Genomic DNA, 22,848 nt, shown 5'->3' with positions numbered 1-22,848 from the left:
TCAAAATGGCCAAAGAAAACAAAGGGAGGGGTTCAGAAAAGAGAAAGGCTGAGAGTGAGGGTGGTGGTCAATCTAGCTACAAGAGGGGTAATCACAACCAGGCAAGGGCTTATTCATCGGGATCGAGTTTCAGTGGTGGATATTTTTATAGGCATGGTCGTGGTGGTAGCGGCAGTTGAAGTAGCTCGTGTTTCAACTGTGGTAGTATGGACCACAACAGGCTTGAGTGTACTAGTGCTGGGGAGAGAGCTTTCTAGAGGCCATCACAGGGGAGCTTTTCGCAGGGTCCGACACAGAGCTATGCTAGCAACCGACCAGCTGTGTCATGGAATAATAAAGGAGGGCATGGTAACAACAACGGTGCATCCAACCCCAATGGCGGCAATTCTTATCAGAAACCGGCGGCTAACGACAATCAGGGGTTAGCTGCCAAGCCTTCTACTTCAGCTAGTTGTGTACAAGGCCACCCACGCCGCACGCACCCGCGCATTATTTTCGAGGCGGCGGCACTTCTCCCACGGATATCTGGCGCGAGGTTGAGGCACGTCATGGGGCCATTACTGATTTGAATGGCATTGAAACCAGTGAAAGGTTTGACAAGCCTGCATTTGAGGAGTCGCCACCAATTTTTATGGAAAATTGGAACCGTTTGAATACTTCGCGTCATGTCAAGATACAAAGTAGTGACGTGAACACTAAGAAATTTGTTACCCTTAGCATTCTATGTCTAAAATCACTCTCGCGATGCCAATGAACACGGGTGTTCACAGAGATCTTGAGTAAAGGGTGAGGGTACGTATTAGGAAGCTCGTTTATTTGAACACCTAATCCCGCCCACCTCGATAGCGGCCTCTACTAATGATCAGGGAAGTTGTTCATACTTGATATGTTGTCAGTTGTATGCATGGAATGCAACATCCAATAGATTAATCCTAACATGTGAGAATTAACTATGTTGGTGAACAAAAAATTTAGCATTCAATTAAAGGTCGAAGTGGAAGTTTAGGTTAATTACATGTGAATAGCCAAGCAAGTAAATCATGCAAGAACGATAAATTGCAATAGATGAATTTCAAGAAATAAATTACAATCGAATTACAAAGAACAATTAAATATACTACACGAGTATGCTTAAAAAAGAAGGATTTGAAATAAAAGAATATGAGAAATACAAAAATAGGTCGAATTAGCAGCAATAATAAGGATAATAGTCGGTTAAAACCTAATTAAAAGACCTACGTCAAAATAAGACGAGTTCAAAGGAAGAAGCCACCTCAGAACAGGCAAAGCATCTGTTGCGTCTCTTAGAAGAGGCACATCAGTTCATGCGACTGTTCTTGACTTGGGTTCTGACTATGAAAGTCAAACTTGTTAATTCTTTGTTGATTGATTAACGTTGATTATTGATATACAACTCGAGTGAAGGTGATTTAGTCAGATTATATGCATCGGGAACTATCGTAAAGCAATAAAATGAACTAAAATGAGTTATGGTTATTAGGCGATGTCGGAAAACGGGTTTATACACAAACTTCAAATTAGAAACGGGATTTAAAAGATAAAAAGAAGAAAAAGCAAAATTAAAAACATGTATCAAAGACGAATTCGAGGGACTTGATATGAACAAATCGAGCCTCTTGAATCCGATTTCGAATTTTATGATGAAAACCCGCAAATATCGAATTACTAGGGATTTAGGTCGGATTAGATTTTAAAAGTATTTTGTAAAATAAAATTGTAAATAAACAAAAGAGAACTTGAAAGGAAATAATAAAGAAGAAAACGGAAGAAAACCGAGCCTTCGCATGAAATAGAGGAAACAAGGAAGAAGAAGAAGAGCAACAGCGGCTAAGTAGCCTCTGGAAAAGGCGCGGCAAGTGATGCGACTGTTCCAGAAGGCGCAATTCTGTTGCGTTTCTTCTCGACAGTGTCTCTATGCTGTTCCATCAAAAGGGTTTTAAAACATGATTTTGAAAACGGTTTTAAACATACTCGTGACATAAACTCGTACATTAATTGATATAAAATAAAATACAATAAATAAAATGGGTTTTACACCCTCAGACTTACATGTTTGACGAAGCGAAATTAACTAAGTTATCGTATTAGTGATTGCTCGACTCGATGCAGAATGAAAGTGCCCTCTAAAGAGGAATTTAGAAAAAAGTTGATTAAATTGATTGAAGTGTAGTGGTCAAATTCGTCGGTCATGCAAACGTGACTGGTACTCAGAAGGATATGAGCTTACGTGGTCAATTTATTAAGCACGTAGGTGTCAAAAAGCAAGAGCGCGGTCTTAGAATGCAAAGGGAGAAGAGAAAGGAGGACACTCGCGTGAGAAATATGTGAGGCGAAGGCCTCTATTTATACTAATCACTCGGAGGAATTATGGTAAGGGTAAAATAAGAAAAGGAATCCGGAGGAAATCCGGAAACTGGAGAAAAATGTAGCCCAGGAAGAGGCGCAGCAGGAACTGCGACCTTTCCAAGAGGCGCAGTATCTGCTGCGTTCTCTCTTGGGCAGTTTCCTCCTGAACAAGAAAGATTTTCGCGGTTGATTTTAGGAATTGGGGAAGATGTGAGTTTCCTTATTCCGCAAGGCAGGTATTTCCGTGATAAAAGATAAAATTTAGGAATATTACTCCGGAAAATTCCAGAACATTCAGACTCGGGTTTTAGACGGTTTAGAAAATGGAAACGGTTTTTGACCCGGACTCCAAATGTACTCTAATTACTGTCAAAATGATCGTAATGACACCTAGATGACAACCATGAGGTTGACTCGACTGTTTGAGCTATCACGTGTCGACGAACTTATGAAATGTCATAAATTGCTCCGCATAATCAAACATGCGGCCCAATCATCACTGGGTGGTTGGCAAGAGGTGCACAAACGAGGTGTCTATAGAACCCCCACTTTGACTGAGGCTTGGACAAGGCAAAAGTTAAATTATAGCCCTCAGTCAATCAAAGATTAAAACCTGAAGACTATGGCGACGCGAGGCAGTTCAAGATGACTGAGCCAAGGACCTGTCGTCGGGAACATTTTAGAGTCTGTCGACTATCGGGGAGGGTCGTTTAAAGTCCATTACACTACGTAAGGAGGCTTGATCGCCAGGCATAAGAAGAAATCATACTTGAGACACCCCTGAGTGAAACAGGAATGAAGGCGCTTCGGCAAAAAACTCTTTTTGTCTGAAGATAACTTGGTGTCTAAAGGCATTAGGGGTTACAAGGCTTCTGAAGAAACTTCTTAACACTTCTGAAACCTAACTCTGAAGGCTATCTCTAAAGGGAAGGCTGAAGGATAACTCTCCGCAATACTGAACATGAGGACGTAACTGAAAATTACTGAAGGGATCGTCTGAAGGAATAAAGGATTATCTGAAAGATCTAAAGGATTATCTGAAGGATTGAAGATATATGAAGGATTGAACTATCCTAAGTTTAAGACAAGTTTCTGAAAGATCTGAAGGTACATAACTCTTTGGGAGTTGTTTCTCTCGAACTCCGTGGGAAACCATATGAGGATCAGTAGAACGTTGGAAGAAACTACTGGGGAATCTGCCTGCGTCGGTCTCAGGCGAACTCTGTATTTTGATATATAAAAAAATATAGGCTGTATAGCGGCAACGAACTCTCGCTGGGGAACACATGGATGATTAGGAACTTCTTGATCGTCGTGGAACAAACCTTGAGCAATACTGCGAATACTGCTGGGGAATATCTTGACTGTCGCTAGGAAGAGTATACCCGTAGAAAATATACTGAGTAAAAATACCCGTTGCTTTAGTGGAAACACCTCAAGGCGGAAAAGTATAGGGCTTAGACCCACCCTAACGAGCTTATACGTCTTCAAAGAAAACTGTTGCAAAAACCTGCTGAGGAATAGGCGCAGCAAGGAACAGGCCTGGGGAAAGGGCGTAGCAAGAGCTACGTTTTCTCCCGGGTTCATTCGTCCCTGAGTAAAACCGAACTGAGCGCGAGTTCATATCATTTAAACATAAACCTTTATTCTTCTTCTTCCTCTCGACAAACACCCAAAACCCAACCAAATTTTACAAAAATTCGATCAAAATCCGCCATTAACCATGACAAATCCAAGTATGTGTCTCGTCTTTTCTTTAAATTGCATTTGTAGCTTGAATAGGATAGAAAAAATTAGGGTGTGAATGCCCTAAAATGTCGAAAATTTTGGGGTTTTATCCCAAATGGATTTGTCCCTTGAAATTTACATTAGAAATGCATAATTGAACATGCTAGGAGCATAACCATATATTCATTTCGAATTTTCGTGAAGTTTTGATGAAATGAGACCAAAATAAGACGATCTTGCTAAACCGCTTCAAAGGGCTCGAAAATAGCTTAAAAGTTGTCAATTTTTGACGAAACTTGATGTTTTGGAATCCTTGGATGATAGGTAAACTTCCTATCATGTCAAAATTTTGATTTGCGACAGGTCTTCTGGGACACTTTTTGCATGAGTTTAGGCTTATAGTAACGAAATGCTGCCGAATTTTCGGCTTGTGACCGTGACTAAGCTTAGTTTAGCTACGTAGGAACGTAGTTTTACCACTTTGTCGGCTTGTTTGATGGTAGAGCTTTGATAAATGCCTCGAAAATGGCTCAAAACAACCTCTAAATGCTTCAATTTCGGTTTTCTTCTTTCTTTTTGCAGAGGATGTACCTTCTACCTCGGGGCGAGATGCCATAAAGGTTGACGTTGATCCCCTTTCGACCCAGGTAGTTCACGGGGAGGAAATGGAGGAGGAAGAGGTGGCGCGGAGGGTAAACGTGAGGAAGAGAGGGCGCCAACTTGTGCCTGCGCCTCAGTGGGCAGACAAATGGGATGGTCGGCATCTGATATGGGTAGCGGAGAGTCACTTGTCGTACCGTGCGGTGAGGAGCAGGGTAAACCTCAACCTTGTCTTTATATCGAATCAATTGTACTTATCTGCTTTATCTTTGCTAAGAAGCTAATGAAACCTTGCAAATTCAGAAGGCCGGGAACATGAGGTCCTTTTCTTGGTACACGACCATGATGGAGGCCTACGAGTAGCTGTCGGAGGAGGAGAAGGCAATCATCGAGCGCGGGGCCTTCGGATCCTTGGTGAGGGGCTGGCGAGAGATCAAAGGGAAGAAGATTCGCCCAACATGTGCCTGATTCAAGCATTCCTAGATCGCTTTTGGGATATGATGTGACCATAATTAGAGCATATTTAGTCCCCGAATTAGCCTTATTCCCATGCTTTATAGTGCATATTTGGGTCATTTATTGTCTTTAGTTCTTTGTTTTGCATATTCTTTGAGGTTTTGATCCCTTGGTAGGAAAGGAGTGCAAACCTTGCATTTTCATGGCAAAATGAGGCTAAATTGATTGAATTCAATGACCAAGCATCAAGGAGAGACAAGATTAGAAGGCCTTTGTACATGCTATAGTAGATGGGCAATGATGAGAAAAGATCCTTGCATCCCTGAAGAAATCCCCAAGGATTTTATGAAGAAAAAGGAAGAAAAGAAGAAGAAACAAGACTGCCTAACAATCCGTGCGTCTTCCCCTGAAGCCGCCCGTCCACAACCCACAATCCATGCGTCTTCACCACCAAGACGCCCGGGCAAAATCTCCAGAAGACGCCCGTCTTCACTCCCAAGACGCCCGGGCAGAAACCACCAAATCCGCCCGTCCCGTGCTAAAGACGCCCGGATTCCCAGGCAGACCCATTTCGTCTTCTTCAAGATTCAAGGAAGGATGCACATCTTTTTCTAGAGACCGGAGTCTCCCTAGAGACCGGAGTCTTTCCAAAAAGACCGGCGTTTCCTCAACAAGGGACTTAATCGTCATTTAAGCCCTTAGTTAACCCTAATTCATGCACCTAATCCCCACTATAAATACCCTATTAGTCTAATTAGAAGGGCATGTTCTTCTTAGCAATCTTTAGTGTAGTTAATATCAATCAAATCTCTCTTTAATCTTGTAATCAACATTTAATCAAGTTTTAATACAAGTCTTATTTCCTTAATCTCTCTCTTGTTCATCCTTTATTTTGGGTAATTGAAGATTATTTGGATTATTATTGGGAGATTGACAACCTCTCAATCAAGCATCAAGTACTTCTTTTATTCTTTGCTTTATTATTGGAATCATTAGTAGGTATAATTCTCTTAATCCCTCTTTAATTATTGTTAATCACTTTCATTTATTCATCATGTTTTACTTTGTTGGTATGATTGACAACCTTGCTAGCTTGTTCAACATGATAATGAGTGAGTAGTTTCCTTAGCTAGGGTTAATGTGTAATTAGGGGAAACCAACATGGGGGATGATTCATGCATAAATTAATATGCTTTCATAGTTTATTTGCTTGCTTGTTGTGATCTCAACTTATGCACATGTTATGTTTGATGAAATGCGAGCCTATGAATCCTTGCAGTTTTTTTACCCATCACCTATCTTTTCAATGAGACTTGTAAGACATAAACCAACTCGAGTCTCATTAGACCATGCATGTTGTTGAGTAGGGAAGACTAAGTCGACTTGTAGGTGTTGTACAATCTAATCGATTCGGCTCTGGGACCCAAACTTTCCTAGGATTGTAAGATATAAACCAACTCGATCCATCACAACAATAATTGCTTGCTTATAACTTGAGAACATGTTTGTATGATCAAATCCCATGAATCCCCTATGAACCCATGACACCCTAGTGCCTTTTATCAATTGTTTACATCCCTTTTAATTCATCTTGCTTGTTTACTTTCATTGCTATTTAGTTTAGTGATCTTCTACATCAAACCTCAATTGTGAAACCCCTTAAGACACCATTAGTTGCAATAGAAATCTCATCTCAATTCCCGTCCCTTGGGATCCGACCTTTACTTGCCTCTTTAATAATTGTAGAGTTGTTTGTGAAGTTATAAATTATGTTTTGGTCTAGGTTCTCCTAACGACAAGTAACCAAAAAATATAGTCCGACCAAAAATGGCGCCGTTGCCGGGGCGGTGTTAACTTGATTTAGATTTTCTTATATTGTTATTAGTTGTGTCTTTCTTCGCCTTGGGGAAGTAAAAATCCTCAAGGTTTGTTCTAATTGTTTTCGAGTTGTTTGATATTTTGCATGTCTAGAAGGTCACAAGGTGACTTGTTACCCTTTGATCACGAAATTGAAAGAACTTTGACAACCAATAGAAGACTTGCTAGGAGAACTTTGAGAGGTATTGGTGAGGTTGTAGATATTCAACCAAATACTATTGAGTTCATCAACCCTTTTGCAAGAGAAGGTGAGGAGAACCCAACACAAAATCCAACACAAAATCAACCCACAATGCCTAAGTTTTCATCACATTCCGTACCCACCGAGGAGAACCTACCCAATGGTACTCCCATACCACAACATCTAACCGGAAATTTTATTGCCAAATCCGCATTTATCCAATTAGTCGAAAGAAGCCAATTTGGGGGGATGCCTAGTGAAGACCCTCATTCTCATATGGAGACTTTTTGTGACTATTGTGATGCGATTTATCAAACCAGTGTAACTCAAGACCAAATTCGATGGGTCTTATTTCCTTTTTCTCTAATTGGCACCGCGAAATAATGGTTGAAAGGCCTTGATAAGGCTACTCTCGGAATTGATTCTTGGAAAAAGTTGGCTCTAGCTTTCTACAAAAAGTTCTATCCACCGGAAAAGACTAACATGCTAAGAGCTCAAATCACGGGCTTTAAGCAAAGGATGAAGAATCTTTGTATGAAGCTTGGGAGCGATTTAAAGGAATTTGTCGCTCATGTCCTCACCATGGACTTAGCGAGTGGTTCTTGGTACAACAATTTTGGAACGGTCTTTATGAAGATTCAAGGAACATTCTCAACATGGGATCAAATGGAATGTTCACCGAAGTTGATGACAATCAAACTTGGAACAAAATTGAGGAAATGGCGGTCCATAACTCACAATATAGTAGACCTCGCAAGGCTACTAGAGGAGGAAAGCATGAAGTGGACTTCATTACTCAATTAGGCGCTCAACTTAGTGCTCACATTGATACCATCAATTTGAAGTTTGAAAAAGCTATGGCTAGACTTGAAGAAGCCTCAAAATCACCAAAGCATCATGTTAATGCCATGACGGCATCTTCATCAATCCCAAGTGGGATATGTGAGAATTGTGGAACTTTGGGACAAGACCAAGGCGAATGTAGGGTGAACAAATGAACAAGTGAATGCTTTCCAAGCATACAAGAGTGGTACCCCTTATTCAAACTATTACAATGAAAACACCAAATTCCATCCAAATCTCTCATACAAAAGCCAAAATGTTCAAAACCCTCAACCAACATACACCCCACCTCCCATGAGAAACCAAAATCAAAGACCCTTTTACAACCAAAACCAAGGTTACCAAAATCAATCTCCATACAATCAACAAAATGACCAAGGTTTTGATGTTCAAAAAGCGGTCCTCCAAATGCAAAAGAATCAACAAGAGTTTTTCACTCAAATGCAAAAGGATAGTCAAGCAAAGGAAACCACCATCAACAACATCCTAGCTCACACCAAAATGTTGGAAACCCAATTGACTCAACTAGCATCTTCAAACTCACAAAGACAAAAGGGGCAATTACCACCTCAAAGTAATCCCCCAAGACATGACACGGTTAGTGCCATTCACTTGAGGAGTGGTACAAGGTACGAAGCACCGAAGAAGCAAGTTGAGGATGAAGTTGTGGAAGCTAGTGACAAAGAAGAAATTGTGCAAAACCCCAAGGATGGGGAACCATCAAAAGAAGAAATTTCAAAAAGAAATGAAGACAAGGTCAAGGAGAAGGAGCCCATTGTGATTAGACTTCCTTTTCCGAGTCGTCAAGCCAAGCCCAAATTTGATGACCAACTTGGAAAATTTATGGAAATTGTGAAGAATTTGGAAGTCTCAATTCCTTTCACGGAATTAATCAATCACGTGCCGGCCTATACAAAATACATGAAAGACATCCTCACAAAGAAGAAGTCGGTTCGTAAGCTTGAGACTATCGCATTCACTAAGGTGAGTAGCGTAATACTTCAAGGGAGTTCACCCCCAAAACTCAAGGATCCGGGAAGCTTCTCAATACCGTGTACCATTGACGACACCACGATCAACAAAGCCTTATGTGATCTAGGGGCTAGTGTGAGTGTTATGCCGTACTCGGTGAGTAAAAGGTTGGGGATGGGAGAGCTTAAATGCACCAATATCACACTACAAATGGCCGATAGATCGACGAAGACACCATTAGGGATATGGGAAGATGTTCCCGTAAGAATTGGGAAATTTTTCATCCCGGTGGACTTTGTCATTGTTGACATGGAAGAAAACTCCAACATTCCAATCATTCTAGGAAGATCTTTCTTACACACCGCGGGTGCGGTGATTGATGTGAAGCATGGAGAGCTTACTCTAGAAGTGGGAGATGAGAGCATAACTTTCAATCTTGACAAGACCATGAGAGCTCCCCGTTTGCATGAACCATGTTTTATGGTTGATCATTATAGCCGGAAGGATGATAGGAAAAAGTCGGAATTCCAATGGAAGACGAAAATTGAAGATGCTCCATTCAAAGAGCAAGTGAATTGTAACAAAGAGAGCTTGAAAAGCTCACCAAAGTCAAGCAATGAAGAGGATGGCCTCATTGGCCAAGAAAAGAAAGTGGGAGAGTTGTCTCCATCAACTCAAGAGATCTTTAGTGATCAATTAGATGAAGTTTGTGGTCTTTGGGACGATGAGTTTGAAGGGATTTTCAATCCCTATATTGGTAATGCTATCGATCATGACCGACAACAAGGGCAAAGGTCTATTGAAGACCTTTATCATGATAATGAACAAGCTTTTGATTACTTCTTCAAGGTGTTGAGCAACATCAACAACACCTTGGACATGCCCCCTTGACATCTCACTAAGGATGAGAGTTTGGTGGAGTCCTCCCTAAACCACCATTTGTAAATATTTCTAACTCCCTAACTCGCATTTTAATTCTTACATTGCATTTTTGTCATTTTTGGATTTTTATGCTTTGATCAAGATAATTATCATTTTTGAGAGAAGTGAGGGAGGGACTAATGATTCAATTGATGTGTAGTGCTTTAACTTAGTGTGGGGATAGCAATTGCCTAGGCTATTCATGCCTTAGTAGTGCCCCTACAATGAAGAACACGGGATTTGAAGAATGGAAAATGACACGGGATATGCAAGTACACAGATGGAACTGAATCCGGGTAAAAGGGGCAGAATCCGAGCGTCTTCATGGGAATCCGCCCGTCCTCAGGCAATCCGGGCATCTTCGTCAAATCCGCCCGTCCATCTGAGCTGAGAATTTAAAATTTTGGGACTGTTGAAGAATCCGAGCGTCCTAGTAGAGAAGACGCTCGTCTTCAGAAATTCGCCCGTCCTGAAAGGAAAGACGCTCGTCTTTTTGCCTGTGAAAAACAAGAAATCTCACTGTCTGAGAATCCGCCCGTCTTCAGCAGAAGAAGCCCGTCCCGCAATTGATAAATCTGAGCGTCTTTACTGAAAGACGGCCATCTTTAGGCGAGAATTCTCAAACCAAAACAGGCAGAATCCGAGCGTCCCGAAGGAAAGACGCCCGTCTTCCCCTGCTATTTCAAATTTTTCGGGTATTTTAAATACCCCATCCCACATTCATTTCTTCATTCCTTCATTCAAAACACTACCCATAAACCCCAAAACTCAAAACCCTCATCCTCAACCACATTCAATCAAAATCAAATCAAAACTTCCTTTTAACAACAATTAATCACTCCTCTTTCAACAAAAATCAAACCAAGCACCAAAATCTTCAACCTTTGAGTCGATTTTTGAAATTATAAAGGCAAAGCCTTTCACCTTAAAATCGATTTGGGTATACTTGGAAATTGAATATTTTCACTCTTTTCTTGGTTAAATCATCAATGGCAAGGACAAAAGGAGCAACAAAGGCACCTAAGGCAAAGGCACTCTCAACAAGACAAAAGAGTCTTCAAGCAAAGAAAGCCTCATTGGCTATGGTGGTAGCTAGCTCAAACTTGGAAGTGCAACAACAACAACCTCCCTTGGAAGCAACAACATCAACAACTCCGGAAATTGCTCAACTATCGAACTATCCGGAGGTAATTTTCATTTCTAACTCCCATAAGGATACATTTGCCAAGTATGCTAGAAAATCCTTTCTATCCACCAAGTTCTTATGTGAAGATGCCTTGAACAAACTAAAGCCTTCTTTGAAGCCATGGGGTTGAAAAAATTGTTTGCTACAAGAGAATTGACATACCCCTCCCTTACCTTAGAATTCTTGATTTCTTTGAAATTTACTAAGGTAGAGACTAGAGAAAACATCGAGCTCCGCCTTGCTAATGTGAGTAGGCGCATCACCTTTGATGAATTGGGTAAAGCATTGGGTCTTAGTGATTCACCTAGTTATTTCAAGAATACCGGAAAGTATGACCCCGCTCCTCTTTGGGAGGCGATTTCCGGAAGGAAATTTGAGAACTATCATGCTAGTCGCGCTCTATTAGTCCACCATCCGGGAATTAGAGTGTGGCATAAGGTCATCGGGAATACCATCATTGCAAGAAAAGACACTAACCACTTTACCAAGCTCGATTGTGTTCTTCTTGAGTCGGCCTTAAATATGGGAAGGGAATTCACCAAGCCTTACAATTCTCTAAGGCTTTTGGTGGAAAGATGGCTAAATGTTGATTGTGGAAAGCAAGGCACCACCGTTATTGTAAATGGAGGTCTAGTCATTCTTTTGGCTAAGTACTTCGATCCAATTTTCAACAAGGATAGCAAGTATGTGGCGAAAAAGGGGGGTCATCTCATTGACATGGATGCCATGATTAACAAGTACAAGTGGGTCACTCATAACCCTATTGACACCAAATATGGGTGGCTCACCAATGAGACTAGATCTTTTACTTTGCCTTCCAAGATATGCCGTTTGAGTGTCCATCGGACCAACTACCTTCTTCCCCTCTCAAAAGAAGCCGAATACATCATCCGACAACAAAGGGGTGAATTTGAAATGCCATCCTCTTCCATTGTCACACCACCCTATCCATTCAAGTTTCAAGAGTTCAAACCCGAAGGTGTTAAAGCAAGCAATGACTATATGACTCTACTTATGCAAGAGATGCACAAGCAAGCTTTTAAGGATCGGGAAGACGCTTACTTAGCCCAATATCCACCCCTGCTTCATTTAGCTAGGCAAGGACTACTTGATCCTTCATGTCCTTTGCCTAGTTGGGCGGATAGGGAAGTCTTCTTTCCGAGTGCATCTAGGGGTGAGACTCCGGGTGACGATGAGGTTGTCGGTGATGAGGATGTTGATGATAGTATTGATGAAGAGGCTAATGAAGAAGAAGAGGATGATGAAGAAAGTGACCAAGAAAGTGAAGAGGGAAGTGGTGATGAGTCCACTTCTATTGAGGAAGATGATGATAATGATGATATGGTGGAAGACTAGCAAGCTTTGGAGGCTCCTACCCTCTTGAGGTTTGTCTACTTCTTTCTTTGTTTTATTTACTTTATCTTGATCATGGTTGGAGTAGTCCTAGAAACATATAGGACTAACACCTTGGCCCCATTGAGGTGTTCTTATTTCATTGTTCCCACTTTTGAAAATCCAAAATGACAAATTTAGTTTCATGCATTGCATCTTGTGTGCATGAACTACCCCCAACTTTAGGACATTAGAAATAATGTCTAACTCGATTTGGGGAAGTACATGCATACGCAACGGGAGGTAATCTAAATTACGCTCTCCGTCATAAACAAAAAACCATGCATCATGTAGTATAGATTAGTGTAGCTTGCATTTAGAGTAGAATTCATGCATCATGCTTGCATGATTTCCCATCATTTTGGCCATTGCGGACAATGCCCATATTAGTGTGGGGATGGGGAATTCTAACTTAACTTTTATTCAAAAACCCAAAAAAATCATAAAATTAGAAAAACCATAAAAATTTGAAAAAAAAATTGAAAAACCAAAAACAAGTTCATTTCCTTTGTAGTGTAGTCATGTATATATTGTTGTATATATTGTATTTGTTTTATCCTTGTTCACATTGATCGACTACGCCACATCCGAGACATGAGGATATTGAAGACCGCATGGTATGATCTTTCCAATCTCCTTTTTCCTCTTTATGTTTATGACTATGTGGCTTTATTTTGATTGATGCGGTATAACAATGTGAACTTAGGACTTGCATTTAGTTTATATGGCATATTAGTTGGTAGAATCATTTTCATTAGGATGTTTATATGTTAGTTGCATCATGGCATGTAGTTTGCATGTTAGAAAAATTTTGCGAAACCGTCTACTTGGGAAGCTTGACAAGTGTATATAGGCCCTAGTAGATGCTTTTTCTTCTTAAGACTTTGCTTGTTAGAATACTTGTAAAACACCCTAGGATGTGTCATGCTAGTATCCTTTGACCCATGGATTAAGGCCTAGTCAAGAGTATCTTGTGGTGTGATAACTCCTTGGCTACCGTTTATTCCAAGGTGACCCTTGAAACCATGCATCCATCATCCATGTTCTACCACATTTTTGTCATCAAAGGGAATGGGCACAAAAAGAAATCAATTTGAGTTCAATGAAATGAAAAGTGAAAGAAAGTTTGCAAAATGCATCAAATGAAAAGAGGAGTAAAAATAGAACTCCTAAAGCTTTAAATATAAGCCACCCTCACTACATATGGGGTGACTTTTAAAATGTTCAAAAAGAAATGCAAAGAAAAGTTGAAAGATGTCAAGTATTGAAATGCCAAAAATCAAAAAGAAATGGCAAGGAAGTGTTCTCAAATGTCAAATGCCACAAGAAATTGGGGGGAAAAACAAAAACAAAAGCAAACTCCCAAAGTGAAACTCAAATATCTATTGATCCCTTTATCCATCGTATCCAATTTTGTGCATGGTAGAAAGGGGACGACCCTTCTTCTTGTCTAGGCAAGAGGGGGAATTCCGCGATCCTCCAGTGTTTCTAACACCATAGGGAGTCTATTCTTGACAAAAGCATTTAACGATTGAGGACAAAGGTACCCTAGCTTGACACAACTTGGAGGTGATTTATTGGTATCCTTCTAGGCTTAGTAGTTTGAAGAAACCATATCTATGAAGGAGTGTGTACCCTTGAATTGCTTCCCTTGTAGATAATTTCTGCCACTTAGATGAGGAAAGTGGCTATTCTTTTGTAGATGCATCCATTATTTGATTTTGTGCGCTTAATGTTTGGATGTGTCGCCATTTTGGCAAGACCCACCTTGCCTTGCAAGAAGGCATCCTACCTCATGGTTGTCTTGTTGTGAGTTGAAGGGGCGGAGTGAGACCCGCTAATTGTCTCATATCGGCTATGTTATTAGGTTAGTTTAAATAATGGTCCTAGTCTTTGTCACCTCTTTACTCGGGACGAGCAAAGGTTCGGTTTGGGGATATTTGATGTGACCATAATTAGAGCATATTTAGTCCCCGAATTAGCCTTATTCCCATGCTTTTTAGTGCATATTTGGGTCATTTATTGTCTTTAGTTCTTTGTTTTGAATAGTCTTTGAGGTTTTGATCCCTTGGTAGGAAAGGAGTGCAAACCTTGCATTTTCATGGCAAAATGAGGCTAAATTGATTGAATTCAATGACCAAGCATCAAGGAGAGACAAGATTAGAAGGCCTTTGTACATACTATAGTAGATGGGCAATGATGAGAAAAGATCCTTGCATCCCCGAGGAAATCCCCAAGGATTTTATGGAGAAAAAGGAAGAAAAGAAGAAGAAACAAGACTGCCTAACAATCCGTGCGTCTTCCCGTGAAGCCGTCCGTCCACAACCCACAATCCGTGCGTATTCACCACCAAGACGCCCGGGCAAAATCTCCAGAAGACGCCCGTCTTCACTCCCAAGACGCCCGGGCAGAAACCACCAAATCCGCCCGTCCCGTGCTAAAGACGCCCGGATTCCCAGGCAGACCCATTTCGTCTTCTTCAAGCTTCAAGGAAGGATGCACATCTTTTTCTAGAGACCGGAGTCTTTCCAAAAAGACCAGCGTTTCCTCAACAAGGGACTTAATCGTCATTTAAGACCTTAGTTAACCCTAATTCATGCACCTAATCCCCACTATAAATACCCCATTAGTCTAATTAGAAGGGCATGTTCTTCTTAGCAAGCTTTAATGTAGTTAATATCAATCAAATCTCTCTTTAATATTGTAATCAACATTTAATCAAGTTTTAATAAACGTTTTATTTCCTTAATCTCTCTCTTGTTCATCCTTTATTTTGGGTAATTGAAGATTATTTGGGTTATTATTGGGAGATTGACAACCTCTCAATCAAGCATCAAGTACTTCTTTTATTCTTTGATTTATTATTAGAATCATTAGTAGGTATAATTATCTTAATCCCTCTTTAATTATTGTTAATCACTTTTATTTATTCATCATGTTTCACTTTGTTGGTATGATTGACAACCTTGCTAGCATGTTCAACATGATAATGAGTGAGTAGTTTCCTTAGCTAGGGTTAATGGATAATTAGGGAAAACCAACATGGGGGATGATTCATGCTTAAATTAGTATGCTTTCATAGTTTATTTGCTTGTTGTTGTGATCTCAACTTATGCACATGTTATGTTTGATGAAATGCGAGCATATGAATCCGTGCATATTTTTACCCATCACCTATCTTTTCAATGAGACTTGTAAGACATAAACCAACTCGAGTCTCATTAGACCATGCATGTTGTTGAGTAGGGAAGACTAAGTCGACTTGTAGGTGTTGTACAATCTAATCGATTCGGCTCCGGGACCCAAACTTTCCTAGGATTGTAAGATATAAACCAACTCGATCCATCACAACAATAATTGCTTGCTTATAACTTGAGAACATGTTTGTATGATCAAATACCATGAATCCCCTATGAACCCATGACACCCTAGTGCCTTTTATCAATTGTTTACATCCCTTTTAATTCATCTTGCTTGTTTACTTTCATTGCTATTTAGTTTAGTGATCTTCTACATCAAACCCCAATTGTGAAACCCCTTAAGACACCACTAGTTGCAATAGAAATCTCATCTCAATTCCCGTCCCTTGGGATCCGACCTTTACTTGACTCTTTACTAATTGTAGAGTTGTTTGTGAAGTTATAAATTGTGTTTTGGTCTAGGTGCTCCTAACGGCAAGTAACCGAAAAATATAGTCCGACCAGGATACAACCTCGACTTTCCATATGCCTTTCGGAGAGATCGGGGTCACTTTGGAGGACTTTGGCATGATCTCCGGTTTACCTTGTGCAGATGACCTGATAGCTTGGCCCGCGACGGCCATGAGAGCGGATTCGGCCGAGGCTAGAGGTTTGATCGGCTGGAACCTGGCCAAGGCTACGGCTAAGGTACCTGGCCTAGTACTGAGTTCTTACGTCAAAGGATACTTTGACGGTAAGACTCCGGCGAGAGTGCAGATGACTGCAGGTGGTGAGATGGTGCCTCCTCCACCATGTACAGGTGAGCAGCGAGCCCGACTGTGCCTCTAGTGGTTTCTGTCTTCGATTTACTTCAGAGACAAAGGGGAGAGGTTGTCGACGAAGCTTCTTCCCTTCCTTGCTGACTTGAGTAGCCTAGGTCGTTGGGACTGGGTTACTCCTAGCTTTGCGGTCCTCATACGGTATATGAAAGCCATGGTTCGTCCTGAGCTGATGGAGAAGGGGACTTCTCCTACTACTGTCGGTCCAGGTGTCATTTTAGAGGTATGAACCTTGCTTTTTATTTCGCCATTTGATACTAAATCTACTTATAAATGAAAGATCATTTTGAAAGCACGAATTCTGAGATGAATTTTGATTCGAACTCGAAAAAAAAAATTCTTTTGAAATTGAACTTGAAATTTTGAACTTGAAATTGAAATTGAAATTGAACTTTGAGATTGAAATCGAAATTGAATTTGAAATTGAAATTTTTGAATTTGACTTGAAATTGAATTTGAATTTGAACTTGAGATTGAAATTTTTGAATTTGACTTGAAATTGAGATTGAAATTGAAATTTAAATTTTGAACTTGACTTGAAATTGAAATTGAAATTGAAATTTTTTTTTTGAACGTGAATTTGTTTTTGAATTTTTTTTTTTTGAAATTTTGAATTGAATTTGGAAACTGGGATTGATCTTTAAATTAGATTACTAATTTTTGATTTTTGATTATTGTATCGTTTTTGTTTTTCAGGCATGTGTATACTCATACTTCCCTGGCTTCGCTCCCAAGAGGGCAGCGGACGTGGCGAGAGAGTATCCCGTTGTTAGAGACTGGATTATGTATCGGCAGAAGAGCTAGCGGTCTTCTTACGACACCTGTAGGAGGGGTGTCAATGCCATGCAGCTTGACAATGTAAGCATTCTTCTTGCTCTTGATTTTTCTTGTCTTTGAAACCATAGTGATCATAGGAATGACCCCCTCGCGTCCTTTTTAGTGGGTGTCGCAACCTTAGCAGGACTACACTAGCACTCCAGCTTTTGTAGCCGACGTTCTTCTTCCTAGGAGTTCGAGTAGGCTTCTTCTGGCGACGCCCATGGGACCTATGTGGTACCTGGGTGAGCGGTTGGCTCGACACTGCCTCCGTGACGCTTTTGTGGTTCCCATCGATCCTCCACGGACGATGTTTAGGGAGCCTTCAGAGGCTGAGAGGACGGCTGACCTCGCCGGAGCGAGTGGTGACTCTCTCTTTCTTCCCTAGCTTGAGTACTCGGATTTTGTACGGGGACGCCTGGCGTACTGGCCGATCGTGGTAAGTATAACTCCTTTTGAATATTTGAAACTCGAATATGACGTACTCAAATATAGCTTGTAAATGCTAATTGTATCTGGGTAGGAGATCGAGGTGGCGGGCGTCGAGCCCACGGCTTCTCCCGAGACACTCGAGTACCCTGGGCTAGCTGGTACGATAATGCTGATGGAGATTTCGTCTTTCGCTGAGGCGGTGACAGAGGCTGGACTCGACGAGTGGCAGCATGTCATGAGGAGGGTAAGCTCTCAGTTTGGGCGTGTTCCTTTTTTCTGTTTTTTGAAATAATTGTGTAAGAACACAGTCTTTATTCTTGTTTTGAAATGCAGGTGGCACCATCGAGGCACGCGGGGTTGTTGCGGATGGCCAACCGGCTGCGAGTGACGGCCGTGGAGGCTCTTTCGGGTGACCCGCGTCGGCAAGTACGAACCTCTCTTTTCTCTTTCTTGATATGTATGAACATTTGAAACATTTTTCGGAGTATTTGCCCCTCTTGCGTTGTCATTTATGAATTTCCTACCTTTCAGAGGGACCGTGAGCTGGAGCGCGAGCTCGAAGAGTCGCGTGAGGAGACGGCTCGCTTGTCGAGGGAGCTAGAGGTTCGAGTTGCTGACGTTGCCATCCTCGAGGCGATGGTGGCTGAGCTGAGGGGTCGTCTAGCTGATCTTCGCGGCTAGTCTTGTATTTTGGACATTTTGTGCTTTTGGGCATTAGCCCGAATTTTGGTGTACATATAAATGTTTTGTTGTATATATGTCATGGCCTCCGAGCCGTTTGTTGATGCTGGGTGTGAAACACGTTGGTACCTGCAGGTTAGCTTAGAAATAAGTTTGGCATTTTGACAGTTTACGCTGTCATGCCGCCGAAATTCATACAGAAAAAAAACAAGCATAGCAGATATAGCACGAAATTAAAAGTGCCCCATTTAGTGAGCAAAGCGAAATGACTCGACGCGTGACGGATAACGGGAGTGCTTCCCTCTAAAAAAAAAAGAAACGCAAATAAGTTTGAAAGGTTTGAGATGAGGAAATAATGGAAATGATTCCCCAAAAACTAAAAATAAAAAAAAATGGATAAGTGTGCATTTTGACGAAATGTGAAACGACGATATCGTCTCGAAAAGCGAACCCGCTTTGAAATAGGATTCCATAACAAATTTTGAATAAGTGAAGAAATAAGAATTTCCGTAAAAACAAACACGTATCCCTATAAGAATAGAAAAGTTCAAGCCAAATCCGGATTTAGGAAAGACGCTTCGCGGAAATTTCAGAAAATCGAGCTGGGGAAGAGGCGCAACATGAGCTGCGACTCTTTTAAATGGCGCAGCGGTTGCTGCGTTTTCTCCCCAGGTGTTCTCTTCCTAAGTGATTTTTGGAAAGGCCGAATAGTATAAATAGAGGCCTCGGGTTAGCTTCTATTCTCATAATTCTCCCTTCTATTACTCCGTAAATCTTCAAATATAATATTTCTCTCAAAAAAGATCTTTCAAAAAAAATGGATGCTTTCGAATCCCGACTCAAAGAATGGACCTAAGAGCTTTCAAGCTTGGAAAAGTATGATATGTGTATTTTTGGATCCGTTATGAGTTTGAGACAGTGAAGGTGGTAAGACCCTTTCTTGATGCTTGTCTTGGATATTGGAACCCGGAGTATCATGTTTTCGCCTTTCCCGGAGGTGAAATTTGTCCTTTTCCCGTAGAATTCTCAGTTATTGGAGGATGGGATACTAAAAGTCTTCCGGTGTTACCATGTAGGTCGCAAGGGTATAAGAATAAGTTCAGGGATCTCCTTGGATTGACCAAAACTGAGGTGGATCGTCTTGTAACTTCCAAAGGTGTCAGAATCTTCGATTTTATTGACCGTTTCATAGACAGGGAAGACCCTTCTATTTCTTATGCTGCGAGGTGCAAAGCCCTTGGTTTTTGTCTTCTTCATTGTTTTGTTTTGAAAGGCCATGTTGGCGAGGAGATGAGAGGTGATCCGCGGTTTTTGGATATCATTGAGCAAATGGAGCTACGCAAGAGCGCAGCTTGCTGGTGTTGGGAGAGACTATCTTAGGGTTAGATGGTTAGAAGGCTAATCGCGAGCTCCTGTATCTTGAAAGTCCTATCATTTTACAAGTAAAAATGCTTCCGTTTATTCTCTTTTGTTTGTTTGTTGTCCTTTCGTGGTGGAGACATTGATGCTTGTAACCTTTTACAGATTTGGTTGATGGAAAGGCTACGATTGATCGAGCCCCCAGTTGACACGCCTGGATATCGATCACGATCGATCGTGATTAGGATGAGGTTGTATATGGTTTATTTCACTCTAGTTTGCAACTACTGGGAGAACAAGCTAAAGAATGAAGGAGGTCCGCTAATCCGATGGATTATCCCTTGGTGGCATCTTAGGGCGTTGACGAGAGTATCATCCCTGGATCCTATTCGATCCATCCGCATCCCAGGCTTGGAGTTCATGGTCCATATTTTCTCGGAGAGGCTGATGAGGCAAGTTGGTATGAAGTAGAAATCCCAAAGCTTGAGACTGTTCAATAGGTGGCTTTGGCACATACGCCTGAGACCTGCCGTGAGTGGCCTTTGTGTTGGACTCAAAAGAACATGTGGTTTATTCATGTCCCGGTTGGTTCACTGTGGGTGTCAGACTCTTATTTGCAGTGGGTCAAGGCTAGCACCTTGGAAGAGCGCGAGAAGCTGAGGAAGCATGAGCCGATTGACTACAAGATCCATGAGGTTGCGAAAGAGAATCAGAAGTACTTGACTGAAGAAGAGGAAGAAGCTGGATTCCGCGTCGTCCACCCGAAGAAGAAACCAAAGAGTGCTCTTGTTGAGAAGGTGATTGTGGATCGAAATGGGAAGACTAGGCCTCGAGAAAGACTGTTAGTGATTAGGTCGGAGATTATGCAAGAGCGTCCCCCTCGAGGCCGAGACAAGAAGTATGATCGAAATGACAAAGGTAAGGGGAAGATAGAAGAATAGGAATAGCCTGAGTCTTTATATTATTTATTATTATTACTATTGCTTGTAATTAATGGCGGGATTTTTAGAATCCTAGCCTAGCATTTCATTTAAGCATTTATATATTATTTGGCGTATTATTAATAGATGAATAAATCAATTGTTTAGTTAGGAACTTAAAATCAGCTCCCTTTATTTATCCTTTCGAATTCCAAGTGCCAAATCAAATGTTCTTCTATTTAAATTTTGATTAGAAATTAATTGGGTTGTGTCCTGTGAAGGATTGCCTACGTATTCATTGAAAATGAAATCAAACCCAGAATGTAGTTCGAAAATGGAAAATGTAAAATAATAAATGTTCGAAGCTAGAGCTTGTAATGAACGTAGGGAATAAGCATGGTGCTTTACTTACTCTTAGAAAATGCAATTAAGTTAGATTGATGATACTGAGGATAAATAAACAAATCTAATGCCAAAACGCAAGAGCGACGTGACACGAATCTTTGGTTAGTGCCGTGTATTTGGTGTCGTAGGAGCGGCACATGGGTCCTGCGTGGCGCGTTTCTAGTCTTATTCTAAGGGTAATATAGTTTGAGTTGGTCTAGATTAGTCGGGTTTGAAAACTCGTTTCCGTCTAAATCTGTAATTCTAACCGCACCCCCTGAGAGTATGGTTTTGACTAAGTATGGACCGGCCCAATTAGGTTCGAATTTTCCCCTTGGGTCGACTGGTAGAAGAGCTCAAACAGATTTAAGCACTAGATCTCCCTTCTTAATGTTTCAAGGTTTAACTTTCTTGTTGAAAGCTCTTCGAATTCGTGCTTGATATGTTTGAACATTATGCAAGGCACGCAGTCTTCGTTCGTCCAAGAGAACGAGTTCTTCATATCTATCTCTATTCCATTCTGCTTCCGAAATCTGGCTTTCGAGTAGAATACGTAGAGATGGGATCTCTAGTTCTACTGGTTGTACAGCTTCCATGCCATAAGTTAGATAGAAAAGAGTAGCCCAGTGGGCGTCCTGAATGAGGTTCGATATCCCCCTAAGGCAAAGGGTATTTTGCTAGGCCAGTCTCGATAATTATCGATCATTTTCTTGAGGATCATGACGACATTTTTGTTAGCTGCCTCTACTGCACCATTAGTCTGAGGTCGGTAGGGTGAGGAATGATGATGCTTGATTTTGTATTTGGCTAACAACTGCTCGGTTTTGGCGTAAAAATGGGACCCATTGTCACTGATTATCTCATGTGGACACCCATATCGACAGACGATATTGGTTTGTATGAACTTGGCCACATGCTTTGAGGTTTGGGCGGTATAGGATGCCGCTTTGACCCACTTTGTGAAGTAATCGATGGCTACCAAGAGGAAACAATGACCACTTGTCCCATCTGGAATGATCTTCGCAATGATGTCGATTCCCCAGGTGGAAAAAGGCCAAGGAGATGTCATTTTATATAGTAGAGATGGTGAGACATGTTGTGCGTTCCCGAAGATCTGACAATTGTGGAAATGCCTTACGTATTTGATGCAGTCTGTCTCCATTGTTGTCCAATAGTATCCTTGCCACATGATCTTCTTTGCCATCATTGTCCCACTCATATGAGGACCGCATTCTCCATCATGGATTTCTTCCATAACTTTCTTTGCATTTGAATGATCAAGGCAAAGCAAAATAACGCCTTATGGCGTTCTCTTGTATAACTCCCCTTGATTTAGGACGTATTGGGATGCTAACAGACGAATCGCTCGTTGCCCCCTCTTATCCATGTCAGGTGGGTATATGACATTGAGCTTGTAACTTAGAATGGCTAGGTACCAAGGCTCTTCTTGATTTTCGTTTTCGTCGGTTAGGAAATGCACATAGGCTGGCTCGGATCATCGTTCGATACATAACGACATTTCTATCATGTCATCAGGCATGTTGATCAAGGATGCAAGCTTCGCAAGAGCGTTTGGAAACTGATTTTCTTCTTGAGGTAGATGTAAGTAAATGACTTGGTCAAAGAATTGAGCCACTTGTTCTATCTTGGCTTGATATGGCGCAAGACTTTTACTTCGGATTTTCCAAGATCCAGTGATTTGATTGATGATTAA

General features: G+C 41.2%; 1 non-coding gene across 1 annotated transcript; it reads right to left on the bottom strand.

Moving 5' to 3' along the window:
* Window positions 1-7,693: 7,693 nt before the first annotated feature.
* Window positions 7,694-7,799, bottom strand: LOC141624481 (small nucleolar RNA R71). Its single transcript, XR_012534288.1, has one exon. It is a non-coding gene; the product is annotated as a small nucleolar RNA R71 (small nucleolar RNA).
* Window positions 7,800-22,848: the final 15,049 nt, after the last annotated feature.

This window comes from Silene latifolia, chromosome X (genome assembly GCF_048544455.1).
Source record: "Silene latifolia isolate original U9 population chromosome X, ASM4854445v1, whole genome shotgun sequence".
NCBI classification, from domain to species: Eukaryota; Viridiplantae; Streptophyta; class Magnoliopsida; order Caryophyllales; family Caryophyllaceae; genus Silene; species Silene latifolia.
Note: the sequence above shows the minus strand (reverse complement) of the source record. Positions and strands in the feature narration are given on the sequence as shown.